The sequence below is a fragment of the Mirounga leonina genome, unplaced genomic scaffold, assembly GCF_011800145.1.
Source record: "Mirounga leonina isolate KUSES-001 unplaced genomic scaffold, KU_Mleo_1.0 Mir_153, whole genome shotgun sequence".
Lineage (NCBI taxonomy): Eukaryota > Metazoa > Chordata > Mammalia > Carnivora > Phocidae > Mirounga > Mirounga leonina.
Window position 1 is genome coordinate 37,106,746 of NW_023270387.1, and position 18,616 is coordinate 37,125,361.

Sequence of the window (18,616 nt, forward strand, 5' to 3'; positions counted from 1 at the left end):
CTGCCCTGAAAGAGTGGTGTGGGGCTTTACAGACCTTTGGACCCAAGGAGGTTAGCTCTCTGACTCCCCGATGACCTTAAATGGACACGTCCTCTTCTCTTTTCAGAGCTGCCTCTACAGCAAGCCATCTGCCCGGCTCCCTGAGCTAGAAACAGACCACCCTTGATTGACTGATCACATCACCCATCGGATCAGTCACCCCGCTTTATCCATCCTCTCAGATGTCTCAAGAAGACATTTGCTTCTCTCTGTTCTCAGTTCAGCCACTATCATCCGCTGAGTGACTGCAACAACGTCAGTGGGTCCCTGGGCTACCTTTCCTCTGACCTGGTCTCCACACTTTGTTGTAGTGATATTTCTAAAACACACCTCTGATCGTGCCACTCCTTGATTAAAATACTCCAATGATTCATTATTCCCAGGAAAAAATCCTGACCACTTCATATAGAAGGCTCAACTATAGCAAAGTATTTACAGTCTCTGTGTAAGCTGCCTTCTTTGGTCTTGTGTATGTTCATTCAGCCATTCTAGAGCTCTAGCAAGGTTGTTCCTCCTGGCTCACCTTGCTAGCTACAGATTGTCCTTTACATCTCGTCTTAGAGTTGCCATGTTCCCCACAGACGTCCCTGTCCTTACCTCCTTCCAGCAGGTATCATGCTGTACTGTACTTGTCTGTTAATCTGTAGAGGTGAGTTCATAGCTTACGTACCTGAGAGCAGAGACCCTACTCATTTGTATCCCTACCCTTTGTACAGTGGCCGTCCCAACGTAAGCACTCAATATCTATTTGTCGAACATATCTCAGTGTAACACGTTCCTTTGCAAAGTATTCTCTTTGCAACCGCACCCACCTCCTCTGCTTCTTTGGCAATTTCTCCACCTAAAAACCACACCTTCTCTGCCTCTGCTTCCTGGCCCCATTCTGACCTTCTCATCCAGTCTAACTTGCTGAGAGTCTCCCACTTACACTCCCACTTGAGTTTGCATTCCTGCTCTTTTGCCCAACGTGCCACAAGAGCCCCTGCCCTTCGAACACCTGCCTCCCTCCCCACGCTTGGGATGAAACCACACTTCTGATAACCCCCAGGAGATGCCTGCCCACTTAATGCAGCCGAGTCACACACAAGACCTCTAACCAACATCTCTAGGGTCATGGCCGGCAGTGGGGCTAGATCTGGAAATATGAATTCAGAAAAACCCTGGCCATACCTTGACTCTGCCCAAACTGCCATACTACAGCTCCAACTGTAGAGAAGGAATAAATTACACAGAAGTGCCGTATGTGTACACAGATATGCCGTACACAGATATGCCGATGATGGCATATCACATCATCCAGGTATTCAGGCAACCAGGTGTTGTAAGGAATATGAACACCCTCACAGCAAGCAAGTCCACTTGCTGGTAACTTACACTACCAATCAAGATATATGTAACTATACTATAAATCGAGATGTATATATAGATATTAATACAGATATACACAGTTAGTTCATTTATTCATTTGATATCTATTTACTTGGTATCTCTTATGTTCTAGTCACTGTGCTAAATGCTTGGGATAGAACAGGGTAGATTTCATTCTTCCTTCAAGGAGTTTCCACCTTGCCGGGGAGACAGATATCTAGCCATATCATTAGAGAATAATGTACGAAGTGCAAGCATAGAGATTTGCACAAAGATTGACAAATAATAGAATCTAGAATTTGCTAGGGATCTTAGGACCTTTAGTCCAACCCTTGCCTTATGCACAACTCCCCAGCATGTGACTACCCAGCTTGTACTTAAGTACTAGCAGTAGGAAGGACCTCCTTTTCTCTCCAGGCAGCCCATTGTATTTGTGAACGCTTTTGTCAAGCACTTCATTTTTAGATTCTTAAAATATTAGTATTCATCAACAATCCTCAGTACTGCTAAGCTGTTTTAGGACTTCTACCCCTTCTTCTGTTCTTCAAAGTCTGCTTAAAAATGAGATACTCTTCAAGGAATATCAAGATTTTACCCCAGTTCTGATGTTCTCCCAAGTCTTGCAGATCTGGACCTTGTTCTTCAACAAGTCAGGAATCAGAAGGAGCATTCCATCTTGGTTATGAGTGGAAGGTGTAAGTCTATCTTGTCACACCCAGAAAACAAACCAAACAACTAAATTGAAACGCAAGAGGGAAGAGGTCCCATGATGGGATTTTCCTTCTCAACTAGCAATTTCTAGCTAACGTCTCCATTATCTAAGGTCTTGGTGTCTTAGTCAGTTTGGGTTGCTATAACAAAGTGCCATAGACTTCGTGGCTTATAAAACTCAGAAATTTATTTCTTATAGTTCTTGAGGCTGACAGTCTAAGAATAGGGTGCCTGCACAGTCAGGTTCTGGGAGGACTCCCTTTGGTTGCAGACTGCTGACTTTTCATTGCATCTTCACATGGCAGAAGGGGCTAGAGAGCTCCAGCCTCATGACCCAATTACATCCCAAGGGCTCCACCTCCTGATACCATCACATTGGGGATTAAGACTTCACCTTGACAATTTGGAGGGACACAAATATTCAATCTATTGTACTAGTATCATCTATCAGAAAAATCCAATCATCAGCAACCTTATGGACCACAGTAGCATAGAGGACAGTCTCCTCTTGGGCAGCCCCAAGAGTTTGGCTCTGATGAGTTTCAATTTCTAAATTTGGAAAGTTCTTTTCTTTTCATCTCCAAATAAACCAAAACATATCAGAGTCTACATTTGGGCTCTTAATATCCAAGTGATAAAATTCAGCAGCACATACAATATAAGCCTCTTACGATTGGAAGAGAAGAGTAGAATGTTCTTAAGTATCCACTGTGTAAGAAAATACCTCTTTACATGAATAAAAGGACATGAAGTGCTAGAGACACAGAGTTTTCCTCTGTCTGAAATGGCTGATGTTTAGAGAGTTGACACGTTCCTTCAGGGATTCTTATTTGTTTCCAGGTATTCATACTGGCTTTGTAGAATTGGAAAGTTTGAGTAACTTAAAAACCATTATTCCCAGTTGGCTCATCCAACTAGGCAGAGTATTTGTGAAGGTACTGTGGAAGTTATTGATGTTAATATTTTAAGTACTCAACTAATGTATGCTACTACTCTCTAAGGAGCTATGGCAACAAGCATATTGTTAGGAAACCTAATGAAGTTATAAACTTCTGAGGCTCTTTTCAGAACTCTCAGTGACTCAGGCTTTTCATCTCTAAAGTCAGTCCATTGAGACCAAGCTCAGAAGTCCCTTCTGCCATGAAACCTTCCCAGGCAGAGTTATTTCTTCTGCCTTTTGCGCTTTGCAGAACTTTTTATTTTCCATTAGGACAGTGCTTTTCCGCTGGATGATAATAGTCTCTTTACAAGATGATTGCCATGCCCAGCGGGAGATGGTTTCCTTAGGACAAAGTCATGTCTTATCCCCCTTCCATTGCTACTGTCCACCCAGTAGCCCCATGCCTGGCCAGACGTGGCGTCAGGCAATGCTTGCCGGGTGAATGACGTAGGCGTACCTAGAGCTGAGAGACTCCAATGAGTCTGTGCCTGCAAACTCTTCACACAACTCACAACAGCCCATTCACAACAAAAGATTTGTCCCCATATTCTGCCATCCAGCCAGCGCAATGCCTAAGTACACACTGACGGAGTAGGAAAATGGAAAGTAAATATTTCCAGAAAATTGGGTTCTCACGTGGCTTGGGTTTGTTTCTTAATTTAGTGACCCTGGACAAATCACTTCATCTCCCTGAAGCTCAGTTTCTCTGGTGTGTGAAATAGGGTTCACAGAGTCCATTATTCTAGCTTTCACAGAGTTTTGTGCAAATCATATGTCAACTGGACAATCATCAAAACAGCGTGCAAACACATAGCACTGTCATCATTCAGCAGATTTACTTAGAGATATCTCCTGCTAGCAGCATAGAATTCCAACCTGTAGTTGCCCGACCTGGGAGGTGGCATAGTTTGTGGGAGGTACTATGTCTTCACAGTTTAAACTGGGGTAAGAGCAAAGACTTGGAGACTGCTGTAGATTTAAATCCCAGGTCCCCCATTTCCTAGCAGTGATCAGAGAGCAAGGTATATAACTTCGCTGAGCCTCATTTTCCCCATCTCTAATAGGGGATCACAGCATACACTCTGTGGGGTTGTTGTAGGGATTAAATGAGACATATCTGTAGTATACCCAGTATAGATCCTGGCCGGTAATACAACTCAGTAAGTGGTGCTAGTAGTTGGTTTTATTAAAATCATTATTAACTCCTGAAGTAGATACACTTCCAGAGGTGACTCAGTCCCATCTGCAAACTTCATTCCTGGGGCGAAACAGGATGAACTGTGACGGGGCATTAGGAAGCAGTCATCTGTCCCCAGAGCAAGGCAGTGGCTGGCTGGAACACACCTGCCAGAAGAGGACATGTGTAAAAAGTACCTGAGAGTACACATGTGAAACATCTGCTGTGTGCCAGTCCCAGAAGGAGAACGAGGCAGGAAGGAGCAAGAGAGGTGAAGAAGCAGAGAAAGGTTCCATAAGGACTTGCCCAGGCAGAGCCATAAACAATGCCACCTGGGTGTGGGGTATTGGGAAACCACAGGAGAGGATTAAGTGGTTCTATTTGAGAACAGGAATTGGGCTGCAGTCCTTGGGACAGAGACAAGGAGCCAGAAGAAGACAAATTACCTCCGCTCTGATGATGATCAAACTGCCACAGCTCTGACTGAGAGCCAGGTATTGAAGGGGGCCCCACCGCAAAGGGCTGTCGTTCATATACAGATCCTTACAAACCTGTGCAGGGGGAAATGTCAGAGTCCCCATCTTTTTATTTTTATTTATTTTTTAAGATACAATGTTGCCTAATTGAACATAATTAAAAAAAGATTTTATTTATTTATTTAAGAGAGAGAGCACAGCAGGGGGAACAGCAGAGGGAGAGGGAGAAGAAGGTTCCCTGCTGGGCAAGGAGCCCAATGCGGGGCTCAATCCCGGGACCCTGCCATCATGACCTGAGCCAAAGGCAGCCACTTAGCCAGCTGAGCCACCCAGGCTCCCCTCAGAGTCACCATCCAATCAAACTGCCCGTTAGAAAGAAAACGTGAGCCACATGTATAATTAAAATTTTTTTTCTAATAGCCACATTTAAAACAAAGTAGTAATACAGGTGAAATTAATGTTAATAATACATATTTATATAATCCACTATATTCAAAATAGTATTTCAACAAGTAATCCATAGGGGTGCCTGGGTGGCTCAGTCATTAAGCGTCTGCCTTCGGCCCAGGTCATGATCCCAGGGTCCTGGGATCGAGTCCCGCATCGGGCTCCCTGCTCAGCGGGGAGCCTGCTTCTCCCTCTCCTCCCCACTTGTGCTCTCTCTCCCTATCTCTGTCTCTCTCTCAAATAAATAAATAAAATCTTTAAAAAAAAAAAACAAACCATGTAATCCATATAAAAAAGTACTAAAGACAACATTAGATTTCTTTTTTTCATACCAAGGCTTCAAACTCGGGTATGTATTCTCACTTAGAGCACCTGTCAATTTGCACAAGCCACACCTGGAGGGCTCCACCGTCACCTCAGGCACAGACCTAATTCCAAGGGAAAATGAATTCCATTCTCCTGAATTCCTAGGCTGTTAAGACCTTTTAAAAGCCCAAATTAGTAGAGCTAAAAAGGACCGTTAGAGATACTTGGAACGCAAGGGCCAGCGACCCATTCCTGACAGATTGCTCCTCAGTACTTTGGCTTGAATTAAGCAGCTTCAAAACCCCATGGAAACCATCCTCCAATTCAACCTTCCCTGAGGACCCCCTTAGTGCTTGGCCCGCCCAGGTGAATCGCGATCCATGTTCTCTCCACTCTCCCACTCTAAGGGAAGCTCTCACATGCTCACTTTTCCTCCCCAGGCCCTCTCTGGCTCGGGTGAGCACCTGACGCCATGAACCATTCCATCCATCTCTGTAGTTACCTGGTGTGAAAAAGCCCGCCCAACCAGGGACAGACCCCGGGGGACGAGCTGGGTCAGTCAGCTCCTCCGTCAGGAACACAGAGGCAGAATCGGCCAACTGATGGGGAGCAGCATCAGAGGGAGGCACACGTCAGCCGCAGAGCTACAATGATATGGGCTTTCCAGTCAATCCCTAGGCTTCTTTGATTTCCTCCTTGATCTGTTTCCCAGATTAGGCTTCCAAAAGCCATTTCATTTTAACAAAGCAATTCTCCAGATGAGAGAATTTTGGAAGTCTCCTATGGGAGGGTCTCCAGGTAACCCTGGGTCCTGGAGCTCCCTTGGAACCTTCTAAAAGCAACCACAGTTCTGGGCTCTTGAGGCACAGCTGTTGTGCTGTGTTCGGTTTTCCATGAGATTCCTGTATCTTTTATGGTCATGATGATTTTAAAAGAATCTCTTATGTGTCGAGGAAGCCTGAACGAGTCTAAACCTTTCAACAAAAAGGCCTACCGCAGAGATGGATGCTTTCACACGCATTCAGGCAAAGCTCTTTTCCACCACTCCCCTCCACACTTTTTCGCACTCAGTCTCACGCCAACACTTAGCCTGACAGAGAAGTGATGGATTACTTTGGGTTGCATTCCCAAGTAATTATATTCTGAAAAAGACCTCATCACAGTGGCCTTCTGGGGACCCTTTTAGGCCTCATATCATCTACAGCGATGGTTCTCAACTGTGACTGCGTATTGGCATCACCTGGGGCCCTTTTAAAATATGCTGATGCCCAGGCTCTCTCCCAGAGCTATGAAAACAGAGCCTCTGGGGGCAGGTCCCTGGACATCTGTACTTTTTTTAAAAACTCCCCAGGTCATTCTCATGTCTAGCTCTGATTGAGAAACACTGATGTAGAGAATATGCCCTTATTCGGGCTTGGATTTCTGGCAGAGAAAAATCATATACTGTTCTTAATTATAAAAGAAATGCAAATTTTTTCAAGGATACATAAAAAGTGGGGAATGATGCAAAGTGAAAAGTAAATGTCACTCATCTGTAGAATTCCCAACAGTCCCACTCCCTAGAGGTAATTATTATAGGGTCTGGTGTGCCCCACCAAGAATTATCTGTGCCTATGCAAACATCTACATGTATATATGTACACACATGTATATATGCACGTATGCTTTCATATATTTTTATATGTTTATACATATATTTTTATGAATATGTTAATATATATACATATACACATATGCATGCATACACAAATGCACACATATCTTTTCTTCCTGTGGCTGGCTTTTTCCCTTACAAACGCATCTTGCTTATTAACCTAGAAACTGTTGATAAGGAAAAATAATGACAGGATTTGAGAGGGTAACTACTTTCCGTAATACAACAAATTATAAAGCTTAAGTAATTAAAACAACGTGATTTTGTTGGCAGAATAGATAAATTATTTATTCGCATAGATTAAAAAATTTAAGAAATAGTCAATGAAATTGACTTGGCATATGGGAAAATTGACATTTCAAGTCAGCGGGGAAAAGATAGACTATCCAACAAGGAGTACTAGGTTAATTGGCTATTTTTAAAGGTGGACTCCTATATCACAGGATATACAAATTCAAGACAAATAAAAGATCTAAACAATAAAAGCAAATCCCTGAGCATATTAGAAGAAATAATTTTCTCCTGGAGTGGGAAAACTTTGCTAATATGTGAAATCTAGAAGCCATAAAATAAAGGATAGACAGATTGCACTACATAAAATTAAAACTTCTCTAAAAAGAAAGACACAATAAAGAAAAGTAAAATAAAAACAAGTGAAGGAAGACAATATTTACAGCATGTATAAGAAGATTAATATCCAGACTATAAAAGAGTTTCACATAGCAATAAGAAAATGACAATCAACAGAGAGGCAAGCAAAGCTATAAACTGACAATTAACAGAGTAACAGACATGAACTATAAACGTATAAAAACACATTCAATCTCAATACTCAGAAAATGCAGATTAAAACAATGCTGACTCTTTTCACTCATCACGTCAGAGTGTTCTAAAGCATTGGTTAATATCAGGGGGTGGTGACTTTTTAAAATTAACATATAATGTATTATTTTTATCAGGGGTACAGGTCTGTGATTCATCAGTCTTACACAATTCACAGCGTCAAGAGATGGTGACTTTTTGAAGAAATAGGTATCCTCACATTTTGGTAGAGGAATAAATGGAGAGAGCTTTTGAAATGGCAATTCGGCATATTCTCTAATATAAAATTCATGTGTCCGTTGAGCCAGCAATTTCACTTCTGAGTATCTATCCTACAGAATACAGCTGTAAAACAAGTGAACACAAAGATGTATATAATGGGTGCCTGGGTGGCTCAGTTGTTTAAGCAACTGCCTTCGGCTCAGGTCATGATCCTGGAGTCCCGGGATCGAGTCCCGCATCGGGCTCCCTGCTCAGTGAGGAGCCTGCTTCTCCCTCTGTCCCTCCCCCCTCTCATGTACTCTCTCTCATTCTCACTCTCTCAAATAAATAAATCTTTAAAAAAAAAAGGTTATTAAAAAAAAAGATGGGGGCGCCTGGGTGGCTCAGTCGTTAAGCGTCTGCCTTCGGCTCAGGTCATGATCCCGGAGTCCTGGGATCGAGCCCCGCATCGGGCTCCCTGCTCGGCGGGAAGCCTGCTTCTCCCTCTCCCACTCCTCCTGCTTGTGTCCCTCTCTCGCTGTCTCTCTCTGTCAAATAAATAAATAAAATCTTAAAAAAAAAAAAAAGATGTATATAATGCAGCATTCCTTGTAATGAAAGAAAAAAAGAAACATTTGAGTGCCTCTCAATAGTTAAATAAAATAAGGTGCAGTTACACTGTAAATCCTATGCAGCCATTTAAACAAATAAGGTGACTCGAACAGTCGATATGAAAAGTCATGATGATGATGTCAATTGTAGAAAGCCAGGTGCAAAACAATTTGTAAAGAGGATCCAATTTGTATAAGAAGGAAATACACACACGCACACTTCTAATCACACAGAGAAAGAGCTGGAAGGAATAGAAAGGTTTTCAGAGAGATTGTTTCTAGGGAAAGAAGAAAGATTTCAGGCTTGGGAGGGTATGATGAGGCTTTGAAGGAAACATTCATTTAACATTATACATTTTTATGTTTTTTACATTTTTTACGATGCATGTTAATTTTGTAATTCTTTTGTAATACAAAGAAGCAAGTTTTCTCACTTTTAATTTGTGCTCCTTAAATTGGGGGCTTATCATCCCTTCTTAAGTTTATTGTCCATTTGCATTTCTTTTCTTCTGAGCAGCCTATTCATGTACTTGGTCCAAGTTTACTTTTTTTTCTTATTGGATATACTACTTAAATTTTAGGAAATTTATATTTAGGAAAATATGTTCTGCTATGTTACACAGGTACTGCAAATACCTTTTCTGCCTGTCATTTGTATTTTGATGTCATTTATACTGTTTTCATCTACATGTTGCACATTTTCTGTATTTAAGTGTATAGTGTTTGGGTTTGGTACCATGCTTCAACCCAAACCTGACACCTTATACAAAAATTATCTTAAAACAGATTACGGGCTTAAATGTAAAACTATGAAGTTTTTAGAAAAAGAAAGGATAAAGTCTTTGAGCACTAGGAACAAGCAAAAGTTCTTATACTCTGCACTAAAAGAATAATCCACAAAAGGAAAAATCGATAAGTTCGATTTCATCAAAATTAAAAACTTTTGCTCTGTGAAAAATCCTATTTACAGAGAAGGAGGAAATATTTGTAAACTGCACATCTGAAAAAGGACATGTCTCTGGAATATATAAAGAACTCACAAAACTCAGCAGTAAAAAAAACAATCCAATTAGAAGATGAACAAAAAACATTGATAGACATTTCACTGACGAAGATACACAGATGGCAAATAAGCCCATGAAAAGATGTTCAACACCATTACCCATTAGAGAATGCAAATTAAAATCACAATGAGATATCATTACCAACCTATTAGAGTGGCTTAAACATAGTGCTAACCCCAAATGCTGATGGAGATGCAGAAAAACTCCATTACTCATACATTGCCGGTGGTAATGCAAAAGGTTATGGCCACTCTAGAAAATAATTTGGCAGTTAATTTTCACACTAGAAATGGACTTACTCATAAGACCCAGGTACTACACTCTCAGGCATTTATCCCAGAGAAATGACAATTTACATTCACCCAGAAACTTGCACACAAATGCTCACAGCAGCTTATGTGTTAATAGCCCCAAGCTGGAAACTACCCTAATGTCCTCCGGTGGGTGAATAATTCAACAAACCGTGGTACATCCGTACTGTGGAATACTACTCAGCAATAAAAAAGAACCAACTATTGATACATGCAACAACCTGGATGGGTCTCAGGGACATTATGCTGAGTGGAAAAAGTCAATCTCATGCATGTAAATACTGCATGATTCCAGGGCGCCTGGGTGGCTCAGTTGGCTAAGCGGCCGCCTTCAGCTCAGCTCATGATCCTAGGGTCCTGGGATGGAGCGTCCGATTTTCTGCTCAGTGGGGAGCCTGCTCCTCCCTCTCCCTTTGCCCCTCCCCCACTCGTGTTCACACACTCTCTCTCTCTCAAATACATAAATAAAAAATCTTTAAATACTGCATGGTTCAATTTATATAATGCTCCTGAAATAAAATTACAGAGATGGACAACAGACTAATGGTTTCAAAGGGCTAGGGATTGGAGGTGGATTCAAAGGGGTTGTAGAAGAGAGCTTTGTGGTAATGGTACAGATCTTTGATCGCGGTGGTAGTTACATGAAGTTAACGTGACAAAAATTACATATAATTATATACATGCACACAAATGAGTACATGCATAACTGATAAAATCTATGATAAAATCTAACTGATAAAGTCTCTGGATTGTGCTGATATCAGTTACCTAGTTTTGATATTATGCTATAGTTATGCAAAACGTTAACACTGGCTGGGGGCAGGGGGGTGGGGGGGAGGAGGGGATGGGCAGGGTGGCGGGCTGGGCCAAACAGGCACACACTCACAAATCAATAAATATTTCATAATCCAAGTTTTTAAAAAACACACAATTCAACTATTCTTTAACAGAATGTTTGCATTATTCTTTCTTTAAAAAATCCACATGACTGGACTAACCATAAATTTCATGAGACAAGTCTGCCTAATGTCAGTGCATTAGGTTAAAGTTTTAGTAACTCTTATTCACAAAGTATAAATTAAAATAGAGAACCTAACACTCAGATTTTGCTCTCAAGAATCATGTTATCCCTCACCCTGACTGTCCTACCAAAGTTGTGGCATCTATAAATGGGTAACCTTAAGATTTCTGGAGCATGCTCGGTTCAGGATCCCAGCATAAGTCATCCAACTTAAATTTGTCCTTAAATAGAATTTTAAAAATGATAATAGTTAAAATGTATTGAACACTGTGAGCACTGAACAACTCAACTACCTATTACACAGTAGAAGGTATGAAGAGGACTCACAAGAAATGAGAAAATGTGGTCTTGGTTCATAATGCACACTTAAAGGAGAAAAAAATGCATACTTATGCTTTTTAAGTCCTTGGAAGTTTATCTGGGGGACGATAAGGATAAAATGGTCGGGGTGCCTGGGTGGCTCAGTCGGTTAAGTGTCTTGCCTTGGGGTCAGGTCATGATCTCAGGGTCCTGGGATAGAGTCCCATGTCAAGCTCCCTGCTCAGTGGGGAGTCTGCTTCTCCCTCTGCCCCTCCCCCTACTTGTTCTCTCTCTTTCTTTCTCTCTCTCTCAAATAGATAAATAAAATCTTTTTTAAAAAAACAAGAAGAATGGTGGTAGAATATTCCAAATATAGATACTCAGTCTGATTTGAGTATTTACTGAATACTTACCCTGGGCGCCTGTTGTGCGACTGACGGACAGACGCTCGGGGCTTACCAAGGCTTGTGGGACTTGTCACCTGCTGCTAACTCAGCACACCGTTAGGTACCACGCTAAGCATTCTGTAGACATCATCGCATTTAATCTTCATGAGAACTTTGTGAGATGGTATTATTATCCAGGTTTTAGATGGAGAAACTGAGAACAGAGTGTCAAGATGCTTTCCGAGGTCAGCCAACTAGAAAATGTCAGAATCCAGATTGGAATCCAGGTCATCTGATATCAAAATCCATGCTTTAACCACTCATCCATGTGTCTTCCCCAAGCCTTCTGTTTTAATTCCTTTTTGCTGGTCTTTTCTAGGGGTCTCAGTGGCTTTCCACCAGACGTCAGGATTGGGCATTTCCTTGACTTCTTATTGTTCTCTTCTGTCCCCTTCCCCGCACTCCCAGAGCCCACGTGGAGGATGAAGCGGAGCCCAAAGAGCAGGTAGTGATCTTCCAGCAGAGCTTTGGACAGTGATGGAAGGAGAAGGTGAGAGAAGTGTGTGTGGGCACATGCCCGTGTGTGTGTGTGTGTGTGTGTGTCTAAGAGAATTGTTTTTCACTGATTTAGTTACAACAGTACAACTAGTTGGTAAAGTAGAGTCTCTTCCTCAGGCCTTTAACTAAGACATTTTCTCCTTTGTGATCTGAGGTCAGAGACTATGCGCAAAGAATTGTCTGGATAGACTCCTCTACTCCTCCACACTCCCTTGGGGGCTCCATCCAGGCTGGCTTCTGCAGAAGCAAGATTGCCAGCTTGTTCCAGTTACCTTTTGCTGCGAGACAACCACCTCTGAACTTAGATGATATAAATTTGTATTTCTTCAGGTTCTGTAGTTTGACGAGCTGAGCTGAGCAGTTCCCAGTCAGGGTCCTTCCTAAGCTGCACTTCGCTAGTGGCCAGGTCTGGACTCATCTGAAAGGCTTCATTCCTGGAGCCTCAATTCAAATGGCTGGAAAATCTGGGGCTGGTTGGCCTTCTCTCCGTGTAGCCTATCCACCTAGCTGGCTTTCTCGAAGCATGGTAGTCTCCAAGGAATTAGCAGGCAATCACTGGGGCTGGCTCGTACCCACTTGTAAGAGCCAATTCTGTGTCTTTCTTTCCAACCCTGCATTCAGTGCTATCACTTTGGTAGCCTGAAATCAGCCATGGTGGGAGTACTTATTCCATGAAAACTGCCAAATGCTACATATCAGACATCCCCCAACCCCCACCCCCCAGGAGCCAGGTGGCCAGCACGTGACTTTACACAATGTTGGCTTCCCCCAGAGTGAGTAAGCCAAGAACCCCCAGCAGGAAGCTGCAAAGCTTCTTAGAACCTAGCCATGGATATCCCCAATGTCACTTTCTTCTTATTTTATTCGCCTAACAATTCCAAGAGGCTAGCTGTGATTCAACAGGAGAATTACCCTCCATGTCCCATGGAAGGGTTGCAAAGCAATTGTACAGCGTAGGACCTGGCACAGAGTTGGTGTTCAATAAATGCTCAATGAATAAATGAATGAGTAAAGTCACTTACACACTGCATGGCACTTAATCTGCATGTCCTTAAGTCACCATAAAAGGACAAAGTCTTCCAGGAAGTTTTGCTTCAACAGCAGAGAGGCCGATGATTCTGAAGTCCCCAACAAACCGAAATTGGAAATTTTCTAGATACAGATCTACTTACACTCTGTCTACAGGTATTCACAAACCTGTTTGCACAAGCCCTCGCTGCTATGTGCTCAACTGGTACTAGACACATGACAACTGCAGAATGCTTGTTTTATAGAGGTTTTTATGCTACTGAGGTTTGCTTTGCCTCCCTAAGTAAACTGCAAATTCTTTTAAGAGAGTTCTCGTGTATTTCTTTGCCATTCCTTCTTTCTACTGTGCCCAAAGTGGACAATTACAGACACACACACACACGGATACTTCCAAGATACATGATAGTTAGAGATTATAAGCCTTAAAAGGAACGGAAAGAAGGAAAGAACTAAAAATTCTTAATTGCTAGGTTTCAGAGTCTGCTGTGTTTCACAGCCTTCCCATTTAACTGTTCCGTTCACCTAGAGACGCTGGATTATTACCTCCATTCCATTTTACAGGTGAGGAAAATGAGTCTCAAGAAGCCTTACCTATTTGGTCAAGGCCACATTAAGAAGAGGAGCTGGGATTCAACTGTAGACCTGCATAGTTCCAAGGCGTGAGCTTGACGTATTCCTCGGGCCCTCTTCCCACTGCGATATACATCCCCCAACTTCCCCCATTCCCTCTGCCTCCCTCCTTGAAGTATCTACAAAAGTCACAAAAATGCTGATACTTCTAAACCCCAGATAGAGGAATAAGTGTTTCAAGTTCTGCTCTTGTACAACATGTCCCTTAAAAGCTTGGAAACATAAGAAGTTTAAAGTGTCTTCTACTGGGCCAGAGTGAGCCTGGTAGCAGGGAGGTCAGCTAAGAAGCTACCATAATAACTCAGGGAAAGGGTGTTGGGGGGTTGGACCAAGGTAGTGGTGGTTAGAGGAAGAGATGTGAACATTTTCGAGGGATAGTAAGGAGGCCGAATCACCAGATTAGTGATGGATTGGATTGTGCGGGTGCTGATCGACTACAGCAGAATCATGCTGGCTGCACTGGAAAGGTGAGGAGAGAGGGAAAGCCTGGATGGGAGGCTTCCATATTCCCCGAAGGAGGTGATCCTGGCTTAAACGAGGAAAATAGCCATGGAGGTGGAAGAATGGATGGCTCTGAGAGGTAGCATGGAAGCAGAATCTGCCGGATGTGTTGGCAAACTAGATGTGGGCATGCGAGGATGAAGGAGGGGTCAAAGATGAAGTTCAGAAATCTGTCATGGAAAACCAGGTGCTTTTTGCTGAGCTAGGGGAGCAGATTTCAGGTAAGGATAATTCTAGACATGCCAAGTTGGAGGTGAACATGCAAGCCAGAGCTGACAGCCAGTAGGCAATTGTATTTAAAACAAAACAAGCATCTCTTATTGAAATGAGATCCTTTGCTCCCTTCAAAGGTTATGGACGAACACACTCAATACCCTGTGTGGCAGGGTTCCGTGTCAAGGAATAAAGGGGCTCCGTAATTCTCAATGTCTTCCCTCCATAGTGGTTCAACCCTCTCTCCAAAAGCCATCTATCACCCTGCAGGTGCCTCCATCATAACCAAGATGTCTTTATTGAGACTTCCAGAGCTAATAAGAGCTGTATGATTCAATCAGTGACAGAGCCTCCTATCACTCACTCATCGAAAGTGTTGCAGGGAGCTTCGAAGAAGTCCCTAGGACCACAGGTCTACCTGCACATGCACACCCCAATGCTCATGCTCCGTCCCTGCAACCTCGTCTGGCCAGGCGCTGAGATGTGTTCGGATAGCTCTGCCCCCCACCGCAGTGCAGCCGTTGTTTACACAAGGTCCCTGCCTGTTACAACAGGGAGCCGGGCCCCTTCGTCTCCTGCTGTACTCTGGCAACTGAAGGCTCTCCAGACAGCTGCCGCTTTCCGGCACATCAGCTTTTATCACAGGACCCTAGAAGGGTTCTACCCCAAACACAAAGCCAGTTGTCAGGATGGCAAAGCAGCCAGGCCGGCCCCCACCCAGAGGAGACCACCCGTTGCTGCTTCACCAACGTGCTGGTTATGCAACAGGAACCCGAAACCAATCCCGGATTCGATTTCCATGCCCACCGTGAGAACCTGCTACTGCAGCTCGGAGCTGAGTGGGGTTCTGCTCGCCCAGCTCAGAGCCTACCAGCCCCCCAGGTGGACACTGGGCTGGCCGGGACCCAGCCCTCCTCCTCACCCGCTGTGTCCCTTGCCCTGACTCCCACTCTACCCAGAGGTGCCCCTCCAAGGTCCCCCTCAAATCAAGCTTTCCCGCGTGGAAACCCACAAAATCAGAGCTTCCTTACCTGAGAGAAGGTCCTGGGGACCAGCAGGAGAAAAAAACACCAAGTTCTAACAGAAGTGGCAGGGACTTACGGGGCCAATCTGTTGGTTTTAAAAGAAGAAAGGTGACTTCATCCCCTGGTGCCGTGGAGTTTAAAAGAGCAACGAGTGCTCCCTGGCTGAGCCAACTCTGTCTCATCAGGGATGACTCCATCCAAATTATGCAGCCACTGCCCAGACATGCTCAGCCTTCAGAAGGTAAATTGCTGGAATCCGGCCAGCCCTGTCGTTTTCAAAGAGCTTCTGAAAGTCCTGAACACCAATCACCTTAACTGGCACCAGAGATAGGGAAACAAGCATTTATTTTCCCCGAGTCATATCATTACCTCCCGAGACTCCAGCTGTCTGAAAAATAGCATTCTAGGGAAGGAAAACAGATATTTAAACTTCTGAGAGTCAAAATTCTTGGGGAAGGAGAAGAGACAAAGGACAGGGAAGAAACAAACAGATTTCAGCCGGGAGGAGGGGTGGTGAGCAGCTGGGACGATGACCTTGCTAAGAGGTTTTCAGAGCTGGTGGATTTGTAAGCACATAAAGGTGACAAAGAGGTGACAGTCTGGACGTTGCAGAGGAGAAAGTATGCAGTTAAGCAGAGGGATGAGTCACTGTATGGAAAGAAAGAGTGGCAGCCTTTCTAAAGAAGGCAACCAGTTTCTATTTACTTTTTATTGAGTATGGTACCGCTCAACCAATTTCGGGGCAATTGTAACATAAATAGCTCAAAATATGCCCACATTCCACCAAGAATGTTGGGGAAAACAGACGTTTAAGGAAGGAATTTTCTCTTTTGTATGCTAAACGTGAGGCTGGAGCAATTGGATTTGTAATGTGGGATTCAAGGTCACGTCCAGCTACCGAGTAGGCCAGCCACTGCTCCTGATGCCACGTCCCCAAGCTAAACTTTGGGCAGGATTTCTGGCTGTGGTGCCAGGGCAAGGAATGGTAATGGCTGTGACCTGTGTTGGAAGTGGGGCAGAGGGTCGCGCTTAGCAGCCTACTACACTTTCTCTCTCACGCCTCTACTTCAGAGGAGCGTAAGGTGACTTTGGGTCACTAGGCATGTGTCCAATATCTTGCTGAGCTATTCTGAGGCTTTGGGGATCTTCTTGTGTTAAGTTCCACTCCCAGGAGGGTAAAACAAGAAAAAAATCTCTTTCTGTTTAGATAGAGGTATTCAGGTCCAATATTAGCAAGGGGTTTTTGAACTCAGAGATTGAAGAAATGTCAACAAAGCTTGTAAAAGGACCTTGCAAGTCTTCTAGTCAGAGCGTCAATAACGACAGAGTAGAAGAGCGGATTTTATCAATGGTAAGATCAAAAAGGGGCAGGAGCCGTTTTTATTCAGTTCATCATAGTATCCTCCAAGCCTAGCACACAGAATAGCACACAGTAGGTATTCAGTTGATTGAGTAAATGGTATCAGAGAGCCCCTCTCTGTTCCAGATTTCTAGAACTCTTAAAGTCACCAACTGCAGAGAGCATGAGCCAGTGGGTCTTAAGAAATGCCTCAGCCCCTAGGTTCATTGCCAAAGTTAGAATAGAGCAAAGAAAGCCAACTTCTGGACCCAGTAGTCTCTTTTGTCTGTTCCCCTGTACATCAGCTAGATTCTAGAGTCTTTTTCCAGGGCCAGGACTCCATCTTACAGGTGATCTGCCAATTAGCCTCAATTGTCTTTTGTTCTCAACATTCTATCATAAAATTTCCAAACATAGTTTCTTCAGTTGACATTTTCCTATATTTGCTTTATCATATATTGATTCTCTATCCATCCAGCAACTCATATAATTTGTATGGCATTCTCAAGTAAGTTGTAGATATTGATACATGCCCTCCAAATACTTCAATATTATTAACAAAATTTCACTATTTCTTTACAATTCCAATATTCGCTTACAATTTCTTTTCAGATAAAATTCACATACAATGAAATGAAAAAATCACCAGCATACCATTTGATGAGTTCCTATAAATACATACACCTGTGCAATGCAAACCCCTATCAAGGTATAGAACATAATCATCACCCTAGAAAGTTTCCCCATATCCCTTCCCAGCAAATTCCTGGTTCAACATTCCTATTGAGCTAGAGGGCTTCCCTTCTGCTCAGCATATTTATAGATAGGGCTCTGTTCTTAAGCTAAAAGCTATAAATCAGGAAACTCATCCCATGTCTGTCTCTTTGTCAGTGGTTCAGTCTCCTCTGGTTTCTGCCAGGTTTTGTTCTCTCTCCAGTACCTTCTACTGATTGTTCTTATATTTCGTCCAGAGTTTATAGTTATTATCTCCAATAGGAACTACTTGGCCATACCAGAAGGCTTCAGTTATCTTTTGAGTCATCTAGTTTACCCTCAACATGATAATTCATAGCTCTTTCTTGGGATACTAAATATGTTTCATTTCAAACACCATCTCAGATTGATTGGTAATGTTGAAAAGTTCTGCTGAGCTTCAGCAGAAAAGCATGACGTAATCAACAAGCAATGTCTGCCTTCGACATAGGAGGGAAAGTGTAAGCCCAATCTTTGTCATTTCTGATACAGTTATTTACAAAACAGTGCATGATACTCAGCAGTTTGCGCCTACTAGAACATTTCCCTGAAGTCAGAGTACCGTATTTGTCTGTCTGATGGTTAACCTTCTTTGTTAGATGTAAACTTCATGAGCGCAGGAATTGTGTTTGTGAAAGTCACTCTCCTATGCCCAGTGTCTATCATGTGAGATGGCAGCCTCTCAATAAATATTTGGTGAGCGAATGAGAATCCAGTTTAATGTTTGTTTTAGT

The 18,616-nt window shown here is 43.1% G+C and overlaps 1 protein-coding gene across 2 annotated transcripts in view; it reads right to left on the reverse strand.

Annotated features, from left to right (window-relative positions):
- Positions 1 to 15,960, reverse strand: part of AMOTL1 (angiomotin like 1) — a 148,142-nt gene extending 132,182 nt beyond the window's left edge. The window contains exons 1-2 of one of the 2 annotated variants that reach the window (XM_035009358.1): positions 15,797 to 15,960; positions 11,862 to 12,359 (exon numbers count right to left, since the gene is read on the reverse strand). The gene's annotated coding sequence lies outside the window, so the exon portion shown is untranslated. The remainder of the gene's footprint in view (positions 1 to 11,861; positions 12,360 to 15,796) is intronic. The other variant, XM_035009357.1, reaches the window with a different exon arrangement.
- Between the last annotated feature and the right edge of the window lie 2,656 nt (positions 15,961 to 18,616).